This window comes from Camelus ferus, chromosome 6, assembly GCF_009834535.1.
Source record: "Camelus ferus isolate YT-003-E chromosome 6, BCGSAC_Cfer_1.0, whole genome shotgun sequence".
NCBI classification, from domain to species: Eukaryota; Metazoa; Chordata; class Mammalia; order Artiodactyla; family Camelidae; genus Camelus; species Camelus ferus.
Genome location: NC_045701.1, coordinates 54,878,746 through 54,898,238, shown reverse-complemented (window position 1 = coordinate 54,898,238; position 19,493 = coordinate 54,878,746). Strand labels below are relative to the sequence as shown.

Here is a 19,493-nt window from a genome sequence, read left to right as displayed (position 1 = left end):
CCTAAAAGGATCTATTAAATTAAATTAACATTTTAAAATATATTTGAAGACATATTTATCCATTCTAACATAGGCTTAAAATCTCTTGATCATTTTCAAGTTTGATGGGAGGTAAGTTTGATAAATGCTTGGGTGGAGGTAATTTGGCTTCTCAATCTGTGATTTCTCAATGTCAAAGCCTTATTTGATATATCCTTTGGAACTGATTCTTGGTAGACATTATTTAAAATCTCAAAACTGCAAATTTACTATCTCTTGGTTTTGAAGCAGTAGTACGTTAGTAAATGTTTTAACAACTTATTCTCCAGCGGGAGGCGGGAAGAGGGAGGATTTGTAGCATGTGCCAATTTCCTTGGTGTAAAGACTACCAACATACTTGATTTCAGACTACCTGGGTGATGTCATTGAAAGAGCAGTTGGGAACAGCTGTCCCCAGTCAGCTTGTGGGAGCTGATGTGAGCTCACCACTGGAAATAAAGCGCATCAGCAATATCATATAGCTCTAGGCCAATTTTATACTGATTTGCACCAAAAGTCACCTCACCCAAAGTGAAAGCACTTAATTGTTTATTCTTATGATGTTTGTCACCAAAAGACTAATAATTTGGGGGCACAATCAATTGCCAACTTTGAGAAAAAGCAGAGTAATAAATGGAATAGCTCCTTAAAGAACAAATCCTCTCATACTAATCTCCTCCAATAACTCCTGGCCAGGCCTGCAAGTTCATCTATCTTGATGTCAAGAAGGCTTTGGGTCTTTCCCACACCATGTAGTCACCAATAAACTTGTGAAAACACAGTTTACATCATGCCCAACTAAAATCAGGTACCGAACTTCCAAGAAATGTATGAGTTAAGCATAGTTATGAGTTGCAGGGAAGAGAATGATTTTGGGTACACTTATCGAATGGTGATCCTGGTCCAGTTTAAAGTTACCATCATTATAGCACAGGGAACTATGCTCAATACCTTGTAATGGTCTATAACGAAAAAGAATATGAAAAGGAATATACATGTATGTATAAATGAATCACTATGCTGTACACCAAAAATTAACACAACATTGTAAACTGACTCTACCTAAAAAAAAAAGTAATTAATTAATTAAAGTTACCATGATTACTGCCTAACGATTAATTCTATAGATGTGCAAGTCGTGGTAGCTAGAACTCTGATGGAAAAAGGAGTAGGATGACTCCTTAAAATTAATCATGAAATCTAATGACTCATCAGAATGACTGCATGCAGCATGGGATACCAGACCCTTGCTCATTTTCTCAACTTCAAAGAAGACTGAAATGTGAAGCCACTAGGGAATTGGAGAAACCTAAATTCTCTTCCTACACCATTTTTCTCTGGACTGTGAGGCTCTTCCTCACATAATTTTAACAAACCAAGCCTGAGCTCTTGTCTCTGAGTGAAGAAAATGGTTTACTGCTTTCAATGAAATTACTGACATAGTAATTCATGTTTGCATGTTCTTATAATACATTGATCATTTATATATTTTAATGCACAGGTGTATTTGTTTTTTTGTTGAACGATATCCCATTGAGTTTGGGAAGCCACAATCGTTTCATATGCAATTGAGAAAGAAATAACTATGGAGAGGAATATCCCATGGAATATATTATCTCAAGAAAATGAATGACCTTTTCCTCTTCCCTCCTTTGTTCTCATAGAATTGCAAAGAATGGTACCATGTTTAAACACCTCCACTTTATTAAATATATAATTTCAGTACTTTTTAAAACCTTTGGTTTGTAAATACATATTTTGCTACTCATCAGGGTTTTGAATCACTTGTTTGACATTTAAATAAAACAAGGATAAATTTTACTCCAAGGTAAACTGACTGGAAACAAATTCCAGCTCTGGCTTCAGCTTTCACTAGCTCACATTCAAAATTTTCCTTTCACAGTTAAAGGGCATTATTCCTTTATTGCTATCTTATTAAATAAAATTTCACATTTGTTTTGAAAATTCAGAATTCTTGAAGTGTGCATTGTTACTTCAGAAAAAATAAACAACTACAAGGCTGGTGACAAGACAGCCATTAAAAGACAGAATTTGTCAAAATAAAATAATTCTATCAATTTAGCTATAATAAATCAACAATAGTAAGTCTAATTCTACAAAAGCTTTTAACCAAAGGAATTCACAGTAGTCAAGTTTCCATATTATTAAATGGGGAAATGAGCCAATGAGAGATTATGCTGACATATCTGGTTATCTAAGGACAGAGCAATTTGTTTTGGATGAGTTGAGCTATCACCTCGCCAGGAGCTTGGGACCTCAACCAGGAGGGAGCCTTCCCACACTCAGATCCTACGCTCTAAAGAGTATTGACACAACCACCAAGACATACGCAGCTTCATACAATGACACAGAGCCCGATCTGCAAAATAGGCTTCTAATGTAATCAGGAAAGCAAGTAAGAGTGATGACATATTAATATGTGATCTTTTGGGGAGATGTACCTGTTCATGAAAGTCTTAAGTTCAAAAGAATCAAAACCAAAAACTAGGTACTGCCACATAATTCAATAGCATTATGGAAAAGTTATTTCCCCCAGAATATAAGAAAGTGTGGAGTAACTCTGAGTAATTTTAAAGAGAACAATAAAGACAGATATAAAATGTGCATGAGCACAGGGAGCAAGGCAATTTATAATCTTTCCTATGGGAAGGTTTTATATTTTCATTCTCTCTACAGGATACTCTCAACAGGGGTAGCTATTTAATGGTAGTTATCTTCCCTAGAAAGTGTGTGGTTTATAAAGAGTCACGTGAGATATACCATAAATTGTACAGCCACTTATAAATACAAGTAAATTTTATTCGAAAGAGGATGGAGTATAGTGAAATTTTATTTTCACACAGGAAATTTCTGATACGAGAAATTTTTTCTCCACTCACTACTATTGTATAATTAAATCTGTCTTCTGTGGGGGCAGGAGAGGCTCCTGTAATTACTTTAAAATAACGTTTTATATAATATTATGTAATAATCTAATGTAATAAAATAATGGAATAAAGCTTTTTAAAACAGTATACTTTTAAAACTATCACTTTCAGATAAAATATTCTTACTAGTAACACTAGTAATTATTGTGTTTGTGATTTCAAGTAAGTCACAAAGTAAAAACAATAAATATTAAAATAGAGGAAAGACAGTACCTAATGACAGAATGTTTTGTATTCTAAAAACTCATTTATATACAGGTTGTATGGAACTTGGAACACTTTCTTTCAAGAAATAATGCTGTAAGAGATTATCAGGGGCCTAGGTCAACCCACAAATACTTAACCCAGGATGTTCCTGAAATGTAGTACTTACAGTATCCAGCCACGAAGAACCACAAGTAACAGTTTTTCTGTATAAAATAATTCAGAGTTCCAACCTGAAGAGTCAAATACATCTCCTATGCTCTGAACCGGTGTTTCTCAAGGGCCAAGACACTGGTTCGTGTTTTGTATTGTTAGGAAAAAGAACAGAATTAAGTGCCATCACTTACTAATCACATAATCTCAGGTATTTCCTTAACAGCAAAATGGAAGTAATGACACCTGTCCTAGTTACTTCGGAGGTTTGCTGTCAGCTTTCAATGAGCTAGAGTACCCAAAAATGACATTATAAAGCCACCTCCCTCCTCTCTAGGCAGGTAACATTCGATGGATGACCAGAACACAGGGCAGGTTTGGTGTCTTGTCCAAGGTTGCAAGACGAACTCGTGAGAAGCAGCCAGGGCCATTGGTTTCTGGTCCATCTCCCTCTGCACTAAATGCGGCATCTCATATGCTCTTCTGGTAGTTAATCTTTATCGAATACACACTGGGCAGAGTATCAAAGAAAGGTGACAGTAATAATGGTACGTTTTTAGATGACTGAACTGAACTCGGGAGAACCATGTCCCAACCCTGGCCTCCCCTCTGACTCTAGGACTTTCCTAGACAATCACAGAGCCATTTCCCGTTTCACAAGCTCTCTCTCCTTAAATTCTCCCTTAAATTGGGAGAAATAATGTGTCTTCTCCAGTCTTCCTCTTAGGAGGCTGTTCTCCGGCTTTTAACGGGTAAATAACTGAAAATCAATGAAATTTTGTTGTAAAGCTCTGTGTCCCTTAGGCAAAGAGGGCAAAAACTGCTTGCTTTTATTAAAGTATTATTGGCAACTTGAAACATTTTATGAAAGGAGAATAAATAGTAACTAAATGTTTCCCACGTAGTTATACAAGGCTTATATGAGGTTTTATAGCTATGGGGATTCAATTGGTGTGTTAAGGGGGAAGAACGAAGAGGGAAACGTACTTACGGCAGCACAGAAGACAAGAGAGACCCAGGCCAAGTGCCTTTTGAAAGTCACTTCTGTTATCAATATCTGATTTTAGGGTCTACATTTATCTCATTACACAACCAAATTTTTGCATTATCCATAAAATGCTTATTTTAAAGCTGTGGTTCTCAAACTTTTTAGTTTTAGGATCCATTTCCACTCTTAAAAATTACTGCAACAGGAGAGTAATAGCTCAGTGGTAGAGCTTAGCATGCCCAAGGTCCTGGGTTCAATTCCCAGTACCTCCACTAAAAAGAAAAAAAAATTATTGAGGATCCCAAAGAACCTTTGTTTATGTGATTGTATTTATCCAGATTATCTACATTATAAATTAAAATGAAGAAAGTTTTAAAATATTGTAAAATAACTACATATTTTATATGTTAAAATAATAATATATTTTTCTGAATAATGACTGATTTCCAGAAAAAAGAAACCTTAGTGAGAAGAGCCACAGTTTTTACATTTTTGCAGATCTCTTTGATGTCTGTCTTAACTAAAGTTGGTTAGATTTTCATATCTTCTTTTGCATTCAGTCTGTTGTGATGTGTTCTTTCAGTTAAAGCATATGAAGAAAATTTAGCCTCACAGAAATGTAGCTAGAAAAGGAAGGAGTATTTTAATAGCCTTTTTAGATAACTGTGATATTCTTCTTTGATAAACATTAAAACCTAACAACTGGTCGTTCTTTAAAGGTTACCTGCAACATGGAATCTGAATTTTTACTGATGAACTTGTACTCTGAACAGTCATGAGATAATGAGAACAAAAAAGGCAATGCTTTAGTATTATTGTGAAAGTGCATTTGACCTTGCAGATCCTCTGAAAGGGTCTTAGGGACCTTTGGGTTCCCAAGACCACACTTTGAGGACCTTTGCTTTAAAGATACAAATTGTCTTATAATGTATAATTGGTAGAGTGAGGGTGATACCAGGTGAAACTTAAGGAACAAGGAGTGGAAGAAAGATCAAGTGCAAACAAGTCATCTCATGGTCCATCTTCATGTGGCTGTGGGAACTGGAAGGCAGGAACCCAGCTGGAGCCCAGCAATGGTAGTTGTACCATAGTTGTCCAAACATCTCAGGGTCTCAGACTGGATGACATTTTCAACAATATGTGAGAACCCTTGGGCACATTGTAAAGACATTTTTATTGCATCATGACTGGTCACAACCAGCCACAGCCCTTTAACCATGGCAATGCCTGCTACCTGCTTAATTTCATCCCAACCTGCTTCCACCTCCCTCTGATCTCTGCCCAGCTTCTGACCCAAATCTTCTGCCCGTGTATGCATCCTGTTCTTGTTGTTAGAATCAGCAAGTGTGTTTGTTTCCTTGGCTTTTTCTCTACAAGAGGGTTGTGGCTCTTTCTGCTACTCATTGCCTCAGGCAGCCCCCTACTCCACCCTCCACACTGGTTTTAGCCCCTCACACTCAAGTCCTGACACCAGGTAGACAAGGGTGGGTGCAGTTCCCCGGAATGTGCCGTTTGAGAAAACTGATGTTTTTCAGTCTTCTTGTACAAATTTATCTTTTTGCCTGTTTCTTAGCATAGCATGACAGAGAACATGGAAGTAAGTCATTTTCATGCTATTAGCACATTTAGGAAACAGGCTTCCACAGTAATTAATCTAATGAAGATGACCCTAGACTGAAGAAACATCAGTTAGAGTCACCTGAAGAGGCATTAGGGGAAATGAAGACATTCACATTCAAAGAAAGATAAGATTTTTAAATAAGAGGTAAAATTAATAACAGCTCAAACTCTGTGGAGCAGGAAAGAGCTTCTAATGACTCAAAGAAGACTGGGAGACATGAAAATTAGTCCATCATATGCAAGTGAATATAAAAATGATGGTATTCTATCATGAAAACATGGACATGAAGGGATAGGCTAAAAGAAAAGGGAAAATTAGAAGAAACTGGCTAGCTATATGCAACCTAGTGGAAAGACTTTTCTTTGAAAAACATTTTTTCCAGGTAAATGTCCAGTTGTTACTTTCCAAACGTAAATAACCAACTTTTAAAGTAATAATTCAAATTCTGTGCTGTTCGGAGATGCAGTTTGGAAACCAACAGAAACCTTACCCCAGTGGTGTAAGGACCCCACCACTCCCTATCCAGCTGACCTCAGCAAGCAGTCTGCATATCTGCGGTCGATCAAGGGAAGGCCCGTCTGAGGGTTTCTATCCAGACTGTCTACAGATCCGTCTATGCTAATTATTAGCAATAACAACAGCTATTGCTGGTTTATTTCCCACCAAGCTCAGTATGTTACCAGGATCTGGTATGTCAGGTTCTCTTTTTAACCTGAGAGGAGATCGGGGGCCAAAAATGGAGGGGAAAGGCCTAGCGTAAGGAAGACATTCTTCAAATGCCTTCGCTACGCTGAGTGCTATGTAAAGGTTTGATCAAGAGGTTTGCTGGGACCTGGGGCTACCCACGGAATCTCTGCCCACTCTGGGAGGCAACTGGTGCCCTGAGCACTGCTCACTCACCAAGCAGAATGGAGAGCTCTGTGAAACCTTGAGGGCCACTCGCAGGGCAGAGAAGGAATCTGCTCCTGACTGTTGATTCTGTTACTGTTAATAAATAGGGCTTTAGGAATAAAAAGGGAAGTGAGCTATGACATTATTAACATTAATTCTTCCTCATTACTTCTTCTTTGAATTTTTTAGTTTTTTTTTTCCCTTTAAGACCCATATGCCCAGTCAAGATTCAAAGGCTTCCTTTTAGCCAAAGTACTCTATTTCTATGCCACTATTACATATAGCCTTGAGTAATCACAATTAATATGATTTCTAACTCACAAATTAAATGGGCTATAAATTCTAGTCATCATCATGCTGGTTTTTAACCATTATTATCAGGTGAAACCTTAGGAAAACTTTAAGCCTATCATAGGCCCTGTCAGCTTCTCATTTTAATTCTAAAGACTTGGGCATAGCTGCTATTTAGAGAGAAAAAGAGAGAATCAAAACTTCCTTTTTTCCCATCTGGCTACAAGTGCTTTTCAGAGTTTACTTTTTCCACATTCATCCGTAAAAAATGCACTACAGCTGAGCTATCATAATATTGTGTCAGAGTCAAACTATCGTATCATGGACTATCAGCTATTTCACAGGAGGACTGAACTGTCTGACTTTAAAAAGAAAAATCAGAATTGACTTTTACAGTCATAAGAGTTTGTCAACAGTGGCCAGGTGTTACATGCAGCTTGGTTCAAAAAAAAAATGGAAAGCTTCAAAAATTAACTTGATCACAGAAAACATTTAGCTGTAAGGACTATCCAGCTGTAGGGGCACAGAACCAAAGATCAGAGAAGTGTGCTAAAAAAAATAAATAAATACTTTTCAGACCCCGAATGGAGAGAATACTAAGAGCCAGTGTCAGCCTCTGCAGTGCCAGGCCGAGCTAGCTGGTAAGTTCTCTGGTAAAGAAAACGCTTTTCTGGGATGATTATAATGGGCGCTCTGTGAGCTCTGGAGCCTGGACTTGCTTTTCTATAGATGACTTTGTTCCTTCTTTACATTGTAAAGTTCAGTTTATATTTTTGTAGAAATACATTCTCATCATTTCAAATGAAGATGCGGATTCAGCCACATTTCAGTTTCATTCTCGTTTGAAGAAATGAGCCCTGGCTTGTTTGGAAGAGAAAATGTGACAAAAACTGGTTTCCTTATGAAACTTGTATTAAATATTCAGAACTGAATGAAGGTAATCTCGTTCTAGAAGGGATGGGTCTTATTTATAGTTAAAAGCAAAAACCAGGTTGTGGAAAGATGGAAAGACAGGAGGAATTCACGAAGTAGTTGAAAGTTAGGAACACAGCATACATAGCCGAATCACCTGAGATACTCCAACCTAAAATCAGCAGTGCCAACAAAAGAGGTCTTTAAAAGTCATAATGGGCTCCCATTTTTCAGAGAGTATATAAATTCATCATTGGGGAAAGAAAATCACAGAGAGATGGTGATTTTACTTTTATTTCAAAGACTAAACAATTCAAGATCCTCAAGGCAAGTTTAAACACTCCAACAAGATATTCTGAATGATTGTGCTAGCTTTTGCTGTCAGTCTGACTCTGATGGACTTAACTAACTTCACTTTTTTAGACAGTCAAGAAGGGTCCACTCAGAATATTCATATGGCACAGAAATGAAGTGCAGTGTGGCCAAGAGGAACCTGTGATGATTTATTAGTCAATTATAGCTATTTCTTTCAAACCTGTGTCCTATTAAATTCACCTTCCTCTCCGATGCATAAATTAGCCCTCCATAAAAGCATCTGGATGCCAGAAAGCACATTATTCTCCAGAGGTGAACCATCAGAAGCAGACAGAGTTTACCTTTGGTGACTGTATTGGAACTGTATTTGTTTCCTGTTGGCTGCTGTAACAAATCACCATCAATTTAGTGGCTCTAAAAAAACCATACATTTACTATCTTATAGTTCTGGAGGTCAGAAGTCCAAAAACAGGACTTACTGGGCTAAAATCAAGGAATTGGCAGGGCTATGTTCTTTCTGGAGATTCTAGGGGAGAATATGTTTCCTTGCCTTTTCCAGCTTCCAAAGATTGCCCACATTCCTTCATGCATGGTCCCCTTCCATCCTCAAAGTCAGCAACAGCTGATCAAGCCTTTCTCCCATCACATCTCTCTGGCGTTTCTTACTTCCACTTAAGGACACTTGTGATTACATGCAGCCCACTTGGATGATCCAAAATAATCTTCCAGTTTTAAGGTAAACTGACTAAGAACCTTAATTCCATCTGCACGTCTGCCATGTAACAATATTTTCACAGGTTCTTGGGATTAGGGTGTAGACATCTTTGAGAGGCCATTATTCTGCCTACCACAGGTGCCAAGAATAAATCAAACATTTTACCTTCAACAATTTTTCAACAAAAGCATTCTGACTCTTGAAAAATATCTTTTACTTGTTCTTATTTGGTGACTTTAACATCATCTCCAAAGGTCTGGATTCACACCTCTCTTCTGCTGCCAACTATCCAGCCAGACTTACTCCATATCCTTGGGTACAGGCACCTCACCTTTAAAAAAGCAGTAATAATAGATCTTGCCTCTCCTGCTGTCCCTTCTCTTACTTCTAAATCTATGACCCTATGGCTAACAATTCTTTCCGTGTTTTCACGTAATACAATCGTAGCCTTCATCTCCTACTAAAAAACAAAGTTAGGTTGCTCTGAATGTGGATTCCTTCCTCCAGCCAGCTAAAATGCAAATTCCACAGCTCAAAGAATTTGGCAAGACATTCGTTCATTCACTCAATAAATATTAACTCAACGTCTGCCATGTACCAGGCACAGCAAGTTCAGTATTGAACAAAAGAGATATACCTCCTGCCCTACTGGGCTTAGCTTTGCATTTTCCAATATTTCCTGGAAGGACATAGAGGAAAGCTATTTTCTACTACTTACGCCCCACTTCTTTGCAATACATAGCTGAGACCATATGATAAAAACACGTGTGCAATGTGAGTCTTTAAAATTAGGCAGGGTGCCAAAAAAATTAATAGTTATCTTGACAGGTGAGGATCTGGATTGAGACACTGGGACTCAAAGCAGATTTTCTAAGTTTTGTTGAGACACCTCAGTGTCCTAAGTGCTTTCCAGTACATTATCTCCTTTGACCCACACTATGACTTGGTCAGATATGGAAAGTGTTATAATCTCCCCCAATTTGCTGGTGAGAAGTGCAAGTCTAGAAAGCTTTAGTAACTTGACTAAGGTCACAGAGTAAATGGCGAAGTCCAGGACTCAGATTCAGGTCTTAATTCAAGTGATCTGGTCTCTCCACGTCTGTCATTTTGATGCTATTAATGGAGACTCCTTCTTGCCTGGTTTCCAGGAGGCCATGCTGCTTCTCCTGATTCCGTGACCCCTCTTTCTTCCTATGTACAGACATTGACCAATCCTCCATTCTCTTCTTAGAGCTTAAACCAGCCCCTCTTTTAAATGGAAACCGTATCTGCCTCCCTTGACTGCACATCCTTGTGAGGAATGTCCCTCTAACATGGAGCTCTCTGAGCTCCACCCCCAGCTCTCTCTGTCTGCCCATCGGAATGTCCACTGGGATGACATAACCTATGCTCTCTGCTCCATTCCTTGACCTTATCTGTAGCCCCTATTTCCATCACGGGCCCCACTTTCCACCTGATAACCTTGACATCACTACACTCCTGTCTCTCCTTGTATCTTGCTCCGTCAAGGCCTCATGTTCCTGTGACTCCAGTGGTAACCCAGCTCAGGTAAGAGTCACTGCCCTGAACCCTGTGGAATCTCCATTGGCCAGGCTACACCCTGACCCCGCACCCCACCAGGAAAGAAGGAATATATAGCACAGAGAGGGATTTCCCCCTAAAATAGACTCTGGTCCTCTCTCTTCTTGAGTAGTACCAAAGACGTTGACAAATACATGAAGATGTGCTGACCACCCTGCCACCTTCTACAGCATTTCCATAGTGAGAAAAAACCCCAACTCACAGATTCTCTTCAGCCACCAAACTGAAGGACTAGAATTGGGGTAGGGGGCATATCAAAACATGGTGCCAGGTATCACGCAGCTGGCTGAATTAAGAACATTCTGAGTCACTAAATCGCTCCAGACTTTGAAAACTAAACCTTTAAAACAGACATCATGAAAAGACGTCTCACAGAAAACCTCCAAGAAATGTGCTGAACGAATGCTGACTGTCCAGTGGTGATCTGCAGAACACGGAGACCAAACAGGGCCCATGCCCTTCATCTTTCCGAGGTTACCGTGCCTGCCTCAGAGAAGCAGCCTCACGCCAGCCTGACCGTGCAGGGGACACACTCCCTGCCAGGGCTCAGCTCTGCCTCCCACAAAGGGACGCGTCACAAGCAGGCACATGCCACAGATTAAGCAGCACCAAGCAACATTTCGCAAACAGCTTGTAAACATTAATGTCGTATGAATCTGTGATGGGCATCGGGATCGCAAGGTGCTGTCCAGTCTTGAACTCCCACTATTGGAAACTCCGCGTGAGCCTGCCTGGGGCAGGAAGCAGTGTTGCAAAGGCATGTGTGAACATACACACGAACAGGCACACACACACACATACACACCCCACAACTAAGGCATATAGAAGTCTGAGCTCTTTCCCTTACAGTAGAAAGGACATGTATCATTTCCTAAAAGATGGGGCTGATCCTTAAACTTATTTTTACCATTTCCTCAACCTTCTAGTATTAGAACAGTCCTACAGTAAAAATGGGTACCTAGTAAATATCTCTTGAAACGAGTTCATTATTGTTTTATTCCAAGTTAAGCTCTATTCTTTCTCTACCAGAGAGTCAGAGGAAAGAGGATAACTTGCTTTTCACTATTTAATATGGAGGTTTTAAAAATACAGATTCCTTTAAAGGTCTACATGTAAAGTTGGTTATGGTGGGAAGTGATTATTCTAAAAAACAGATTTTTTAAGTTATATATGTGCATACTTAATGACCCAAACTACCTTAAGAAAATAGTTTACTCACAAAGATGTTTATGACACTGTGCCTTAAAGAGACATATTCTATATAAAAGGCATTGTGGAAATTCACCATTCTTGCATCAACCATTAATAAAAAGGGAGAAATCATCAACTTGCAATATTAAAAACTGGAACAGCCAAGCAAAGAGCAAAAGGCTGATCATACCTTAAACGACTGTGGTCAAAAGGGCACGCTAAGGGAATCGAGCGTTCAAATAAAATCACAGTGTATGCGACAGGGGGCCTGTGGGAAATCTTTGTACCATCCCCTCAATTGTCCTGTGAACCTTAAAATATTCTTTAAAAACTGTCTTCATAAAAAAAATTAAAATAAATTTTTAAGAAGTAAAGTAAAAAAAATTCTTCAAAAAAAATAATGGAAGTGGTAAAGGTCTCTCTTTTTAAAAAATGCCTTCTATGTACCAAATGTGCCAAATTATAAAAGTATCCTAAGTGTCCCTGGGAAGGACTGATCCACATACACCAGTCCTTGAATAGTCTAACCATTACTTACATAGAGTAGCAATAACCAGGACTCATTTGCTTAATCGTACAGCTGGCTATAGGCCAACTGTCCATACAACCATTGAAAAAAATCAGTTTCACAGGCTAATGGGTCTGATGGGAGCCAGAGCTATGGACTCCAGACAGATCTGGGCTCTACCAGCTTTGTACACATGAGCACTGGTTAGTTCCTGCTAGCTTGAAGCAACAGGTGGCTATTGCTAAATCACCAGAGAGCTCATTTATGTCCAGAGTTCAAAACGCATACTCATACAACAGAATCATACATATTCTACAGTGTTCTCAGGTTTAATTATCTTTGGGCTAATGAAAAGTAAGACATAAATGAAACAATGACAATTTAAAGTAGTAGTAGCACTGCAAGCAGTTTTATATTTACTTTTAAATGCATCACTAGATTTCTCTACCAACTCTGCCTTAGCAATTAGGAACCACCAAGGCCCTGACAGACATGCTACAAGTTAAAGGAAAGCCCAAGAGTCGTAGGCACTGTACAATAAGATGGGCCTGCCTGGCCTCTCCCTCCCACAGCTCCAGTGATGCTCATGCTTGTCACATGGCCCTGCCCACCCTCTCATCTGGGATAATGACATTAAGGTGGGCACTCGATTAAGGGAAACTATAAGTAGCCAGGGACTTACACCAGTGTTCCTCAAACTCGAATGGGCAAACGAATCACCAAGGGGTCTTGTTAAAATGTATATTCAGATGGGGAGGGTTGTGATCTGTCGGGATCTGACATCCAGGCTGCTAGTCCTCAGTCTGCACTTAAAGTAACAAGGACCCAGCACTTGGACTGACAAACATGATGACCTGAGAGAGAAGTCCAGAAAGTAGCTATCTTGAGTGTCCAAATCATCTCAGTTCTAGCTCCTCTGAGGCTGGAAAGGTTCTTGTTCATGGGGGTCTGATGTCACTCCCATGAGAACGTATTTGTATGCCTACAATAACTCCCCATTTCCTCAAGCCTGCTCATGTTGGTTTCTGTTTCATGTAACCAGAAGAGACTTGACTAGAACAGACGCAAAGGGAAGTATCTTCATTCCTGGAAGTCACTGTTGGTGCCATTCTGGTTTAAGAGGGGGAGGGGGCCATCCTCTAGCACTAGGCAAACACATTATTCTAGATTTAAAATAATGCAGTAGTTCATGGATGTACTTCCCCTTTGAATCACAATTTTCCATTTAATCCCAACGGAATGGTCCAGACCTGAAAAGATGTCCCAAGTAAAGGGGTTGCTGATTCCATGGTTACCTAAGTTACGACTACCCACTCCCACGTGCCCTCTTCTAACCACAAGCCTCCCTGGGCCCAGCTGAGACTCAGCGAGAGAAGAAGAGAGGAAGTCCTGGTACCACCTGGAACCCAGCATCCTGCTGTCTCTGCCTTGCTTTCCTCTTTGTTTTCACATTGTTTTCCTTGATATTCTCTTCACCATTATTGCAGATGCCTTTGGAGTTTTCTCTTTTTTCCCAGTGACCTAGAACCATCATCTTATCCGAAAGTCTTTGAGTCACTCTAACCAGACTGTGGCCTTACAACCCCAGGCCCCCACATTAGTTCTTAATGGAAAGTGACATAAGAGTGTCTGAATTTTCCTCCAAGTCATCAGCCTTGGTTTCTGCTTAAAACAGCAACTCTATACTCAGACATGAAACTCAACTAAAAAATGTTTTATAAATTCTAACACTAAAGCCTCCAGGGGAGCCCTGGGCCAGGAAGTCCACTATTTAACCTCAACAAAATCCACCAGCCAATTACTGTAACCCTTATACTGTACCTAAGACAAGTGATGGCTCTTTGATGTACATGAAAATAAAAATATTTGTACAGTAGGTTTTGTAACTTTATACTTCAAATTTTAAGCTATAAAAATGTTGTCCAGCTTCAGCTGAGGATCGTATTCCTTTTTTGCTCGGATTCCTGTTTTCATTCCCATCCAAATTTGAATGAATCAAAAAGGATAAAGAAGGAGTTCCGAGGGAAGCAGGAGGATAACACCAAAGACAAATCAATAATGTGACTGTGACAATAATACAAGCCGTACCGTTTTATTTATAATCTGAACTCTACCTACTTCCTTGAAGGATTTAAAATGGCTTAAAATAAACACATGTACAGGATAATTGAAATAAAGAAAAGAAGAGCTAATCCACATGGAAGAAAGGGGAGATAACTACCAGGAAATAGAGATGAGAGTTATTGTAACGAAGCACTAACTTTGGCTCTCAGTTTAGGAAACCAAAGCTAAAAAGGAAACATGATAGGTTAGGAATTCTCAATTTCGTAAATGTGGAAGCAGATGGATTTGTCAGCAGGGATGGTCCATTTTCAATGGCTGAGCTCAAAGAGAAATGTACAGCACAACCCCTCCATAAAATAAGCCAAGAAATAAGGAAGGGCGACTTCAACTCAAGCCTGGTGGCCATTTCCTCCTTCGACTGTGGGTAGAAATCAAAGCCCACGTACTGCAACGCAGCTAACTTGTCTCTGTGCACAGCTGAGCGAACGTGGTCTCAGCAAGCTGTTCTCTGGTGTGAACATGTTAAAATGGAAGCTCTTGGAGAACCTAGAGTAGCCGATGACTAACTTGCCCTGAAAACTGTCTTCCTCTAGGAAGGATTTAGGTTACTGATGAGCATTTCAAGTGCAGTGTGTGGGTATCACTGGCTGATGTTCTGTCAGGAAAACAAAGGACCCTGCCTCGAAATCTTACCAGGAAAGGGGCACTCCAATAGCTCCTACAGACAAGACCCATATTATTTTTCAGTAGCAAGCTTTAAATGAGCTTTCCATGCCAAACCAGTTACTTGAGAGATACCAGTCTGAAGTTCTGGACCACAGAGAGAAGTCCTGTTGGTCTAGGAAGTTAAGGACAGGGGTTTTCCGGTGGCTAACTCAGTCACAAAAACCACAGCACAGCTCCAGCAGAATAACAAATTCTGAGAGAAATCACATCCTGTTGACAGTTCACCAGATTTCAAGCAGCTGGGGCAATGGAAGTACTGGATGAACTTAATAAAGATATTTTAGGAACAAATAGAAAAACAAAACCCGTAACAACAACAACAAAATCCTGAAAAATGTCTTCCAAAGATCCTGATTTCAAGAGTGGGCCACTTAATACTACATTATTATTTCATAAGTAGCTGCCTCCCCAGACTGCCTGGGTCTATGACAGTGATGTGTACAGAGGACAGGCCTGGCTTTCCTTTGGCCTGGCAGAAATCGGCCACCTCACTCGTCTAAAAACAGAATAAGGACATTTAGCTATAATTTAACAAGAAGAAAGGCTAGGACATGGCTTTGCTTCCTGGATTTTAAAATTAAAATTTGATCTGCCAAAAGGTTGTTATTACTCACTCCAGTCTGGCATTAGGAAACGATGTGGTACAAGGTTTGGAGTAGAATTAAAAGTAGGATTAATGACCTGGGAGTATGCAGAAATACATGTCTCTTCTCTCTAAGACCCAAGACTACAAGTCCATCAATTCTCCCGAAATTTTTATCTCGAATGGAGAAACGACAGTGTTTTAAGAAGAAAAGAAGCACAGAGTTCTTAAAGGGATGTCCACCCAACGAATTAATCTGTAATTTGAGGACTAATCAGAAGGAATTTTACCTGAAATACTATTTAGGAATGGTATTTCTACTGTTAGTATATTTGTATATTGCTTTGTAGTTTACAGAGTACCCTACATTTTCACCTAGGGTATTATCTCATTTAATTCTGATGATAATACTGTGAGTCAGTTATGGTATTTTTTTCCCCACTGAATAGATGTGGAGATTAAGCCAAGCCAAGTAACCTGTCTAAGATCATACAGGCAAATACCTGGTCCAGAATTAGAACTCAATTCTTTTAACACTAAATCCTTTATCATGGAAATTAGAGCCTATTTCACTTGATACAATCCAGGTAGCATAGGTTTTTAAAAATCTCCCAGTGCAGGGAAAAATTTTTTTCATACAAAATTTGTGGGCTCCAATTATTCTACCTATAGTTTAAAAAAGATAACTTAAGGTTCTGGGATTACTTATAATGATGGCACTAGTAGATAAAAAATGTAGTGTGTTTCTATCATAAATATTTAAGAGGTTGACTTTATGGTAGGTTATATATGTCCATATTTAAGTCCTTGCTTCTTCGAATAGTGGCTATTCTCTAAATATATAGGGCAATGTGACAATAGAAATTAAAGGTCTTAAAAACAGGTATGCTATTTGGGAATGCCTGTCAAAAATGTAAATGTGCATTACCCCAGCAATTCCTCCTCTAGAAATTTACGCTAACAAAATCAGGATAAGTGCACAAAAATGTGAATAACAGGATGTTCCTGACAGTGTTGTTTATCTTAAGAAACTACAGGTTATTTATTTTCTTCTCTGCTTTGTCTTGATTTACTTATCTTCTGCCGTGAGCTTGTGTTTCTTTTAAAATCAGAAGAATAAGCAATTTTTATAAAGAAAGGGAGAGAGAAAAAAATAACTTTTGACACAGTAAACCTGTTTTTCCTAAGGAAAAGATTAGGATCAGTGTTTAAAGATATGTGCATTAAAAAGGTACAGCACAGTATTTTATAATAGTGAAAACTGGGACAAAACTAAATTTTTTCCATCATAGTAATATTTAACACTCATGATATCCTCATAAAACTGGCCATTACTTAGCTATTAAAGATGTTGATGCTTGCTTTTATGACTGAATTCAGAAAGCCAATTATAAAATAGGATGTTTATAGTATTACATCATTGTGTACATGCATGCAACTATATGTATATATTTGCAGAGGAAAAAGCTTTAGAAGGTTGTGGCTATATTGGGATTAGCCTGGGTGGGCAGGGTAACATAATGGTTATGTTAGGCAAGGATTCCAGAACCAAACTGCCTGAGTTTGAATCAGGATGTGCCATCCTCTGTGTATAACCTTAAGCATTTTAACCTTACTTGTGCTTCACTTTTCTCATCTGTAATGAGAAGAACAATCATGACTGCCTCCTGGGGCCATTATAAGGAATAAACAGGTAAAGCATTTATTTAGCTGAGTGCCTTGCACACAGTGAGGCTCAGACACATGCTGTCATCATCATCATCATCATCCTTGATGCCAGGGTCATCCGTGGTTGCTTTTTTAGTTTATCTGTATCTTCTAAATTTTCTACCATTTATGTGGGTTTTACATGGATTACTTCTGTAATGTTCAAAAATAATTGCTTGCAAGGATTTGAACAGATATTTGTACACCTCTGTTTAGAGCAGCATTATTCACAATAGCCAAAGGATGGAAACAACCTAAATGTCCATCAACAGGTGGGTAGATAAACAGACTGTGGTATATCCGAACAATGGAATGTTATTTACCCTTAAAAAAAAAAAAAAGGAACTCCTGATATTATGCATACCTCTTGAAAATATTGTACTAAATAAAATAAGGCAGACACAAAAGAACAAATTTTGTATGATTCTACTTATAGGAGGTACCTAGAGTAGCCAAATTCATAGATACAGAAAGAAGGATGCTGGTGTTCAGGGATTAGCGGGAGGAGGGACTGGGGAGTTAGCATTTAATGCAGACAGAGTTTCCATTTGGGAAAGATGACGAGCTCTGGAGATGGCTGGTGGTGATGGTTGTATAACAATGTGAATGTCCTTAATTCCACAGAACTATACACTTAAAAATGGTTAAAATGATGTATTTTGTGTTATGTATATTTTACCACAATTAAAAAAAAATAACACAATCAGACCACCTTTAGGGTTAAGGACAGGGAAACTGTGAGTCTATTCGTTTGGGCCCCACTACATACCCAGCTCCAGGAAAGGGACAAAGCAGCAGTTTGGAGAAAAGAATGGACCAAAGAGCAAAAAGGCTCCTCTCCCCATCTGCCCTCTTGTTCAAAGTCCCCCGTGCCCCACCTAACCTTTCTCTCCCCCTGGCATGCCCTTGCACTGAAATAAGGAATAAGCTGGGAATGTGTTTCATTCAACAATCCCTGTTCTACAGAAAAGAATTAAAAGTTGATACGTAAATTAGAGACTGACCTAAAAATGAATGAAACTGAACTTCATTTCATCCTTCTCCCAGTTAGCCTAACAAACATTCAGGCTGGGTCCCTAGGGACAAGATCAGCCTCCCTGACTCTTTATTTCCTTAGTAGAGAAGTGTGTCTTCCAAGACAGAGCTCACTCTCTAGATTAAGTGTGACTCATCTGTCCTTCGTTCTCTAACTTACTTTGTGGAAGCCAGGGTCACCAACTCGAACACAGGGACCAGGCAGAAGCAATGTGGGTTTAAGACCACACTAGGAAGTGCTGAGGATTGAGGCAAAGAGTCCCTTACCTGTTGAAAGGGGCAGCTCCTACTAAGCTCAGCAGATTGCTTCCATATAGGAAAGCATGTTCACTGCTCCCAAATTTTCCACTTGTCAAAAGAAATATGAAACTCAGGTTTTGATGTGAATCTCTCCAAATATAATATAGATTTTTCAAGAAGAAATACTCTGACCCAAACAAAACACTTCTGTGTAGGGCTGCCTTTCATGACATCTGATTCAGAGGTTAGTCTGCAAGCAATAAAACCCTAACAAATGATGCACCCCAGTTAACCCTTCAAATGAACAGAAGAATGCTATGAACAGGGAAGGTTTACTTTTCATAACTTGAAGATTTTCCTTCCCGGCTGGATGTTCTCCGTTTGCCCCTCCAGACCCACTTCCCCTCTTCTGACCTCGCTCTGTGCCTCAGGAGGCTACCCTCCTCAGACTACATCTCTTGGCTCCCTGGTCACTGGGGTTCATTTGGGTCATCCAGTGAAATGGCCAGCAGGAAACCAAAGGGAGGGAAGAGAGAAAAGTTGGGGTATTTACCCCCCTGGTTCCTGCTCTGCTGGGCTGCTTTGGCAGTGACTGCAGTCTTCCCCTGAAAGGCCACAGCTCCTTTCAAGAGGTTCCTGGAAGCTGAACCTCTTACTGTTTCCAAGAGATTCTCCCTTTCTTCATCTCCCCAGGACTAAGGAGTGGTCATGGCTTTCTGTTGTTACTCTGGGATGCTTTGCTGAATCTTGTTGATTTCCCTGACCCCTGCCTAGCTCTCTGTTAGTAGTCCCTCTGTTTCCT

General features: G+C 39.4%; 1 protein-coding gene and 1 long non-coding RNA gene across 5 annotated transcripts in view; both read right to left on the bottom strand.

Annotated features, from left to right (window-relative positions):
* Positions 1-19,493, bottom strand: part of SAMD4A (sterile alpha motif domain containing 4A) — a 203,578-nt gene that overhangs the window by 158,574 nt on the left and 25,511 nt on the right. The window lies entirely within an intron of this gene.
* On the bottom strand, positions 7,324-18,871 carry LOC116664279. Its single transcript, XR_004320714.1, has 3 exons — positions 17,929-18,871; positions 11,448-11,449; positions 7,324-7,334 (listed from the first exon to the last, which is right to left on the bottom strand). It is a non-coding gene; the product is annotated as an uncharacterized LOC116664279 (long non-coding RNA).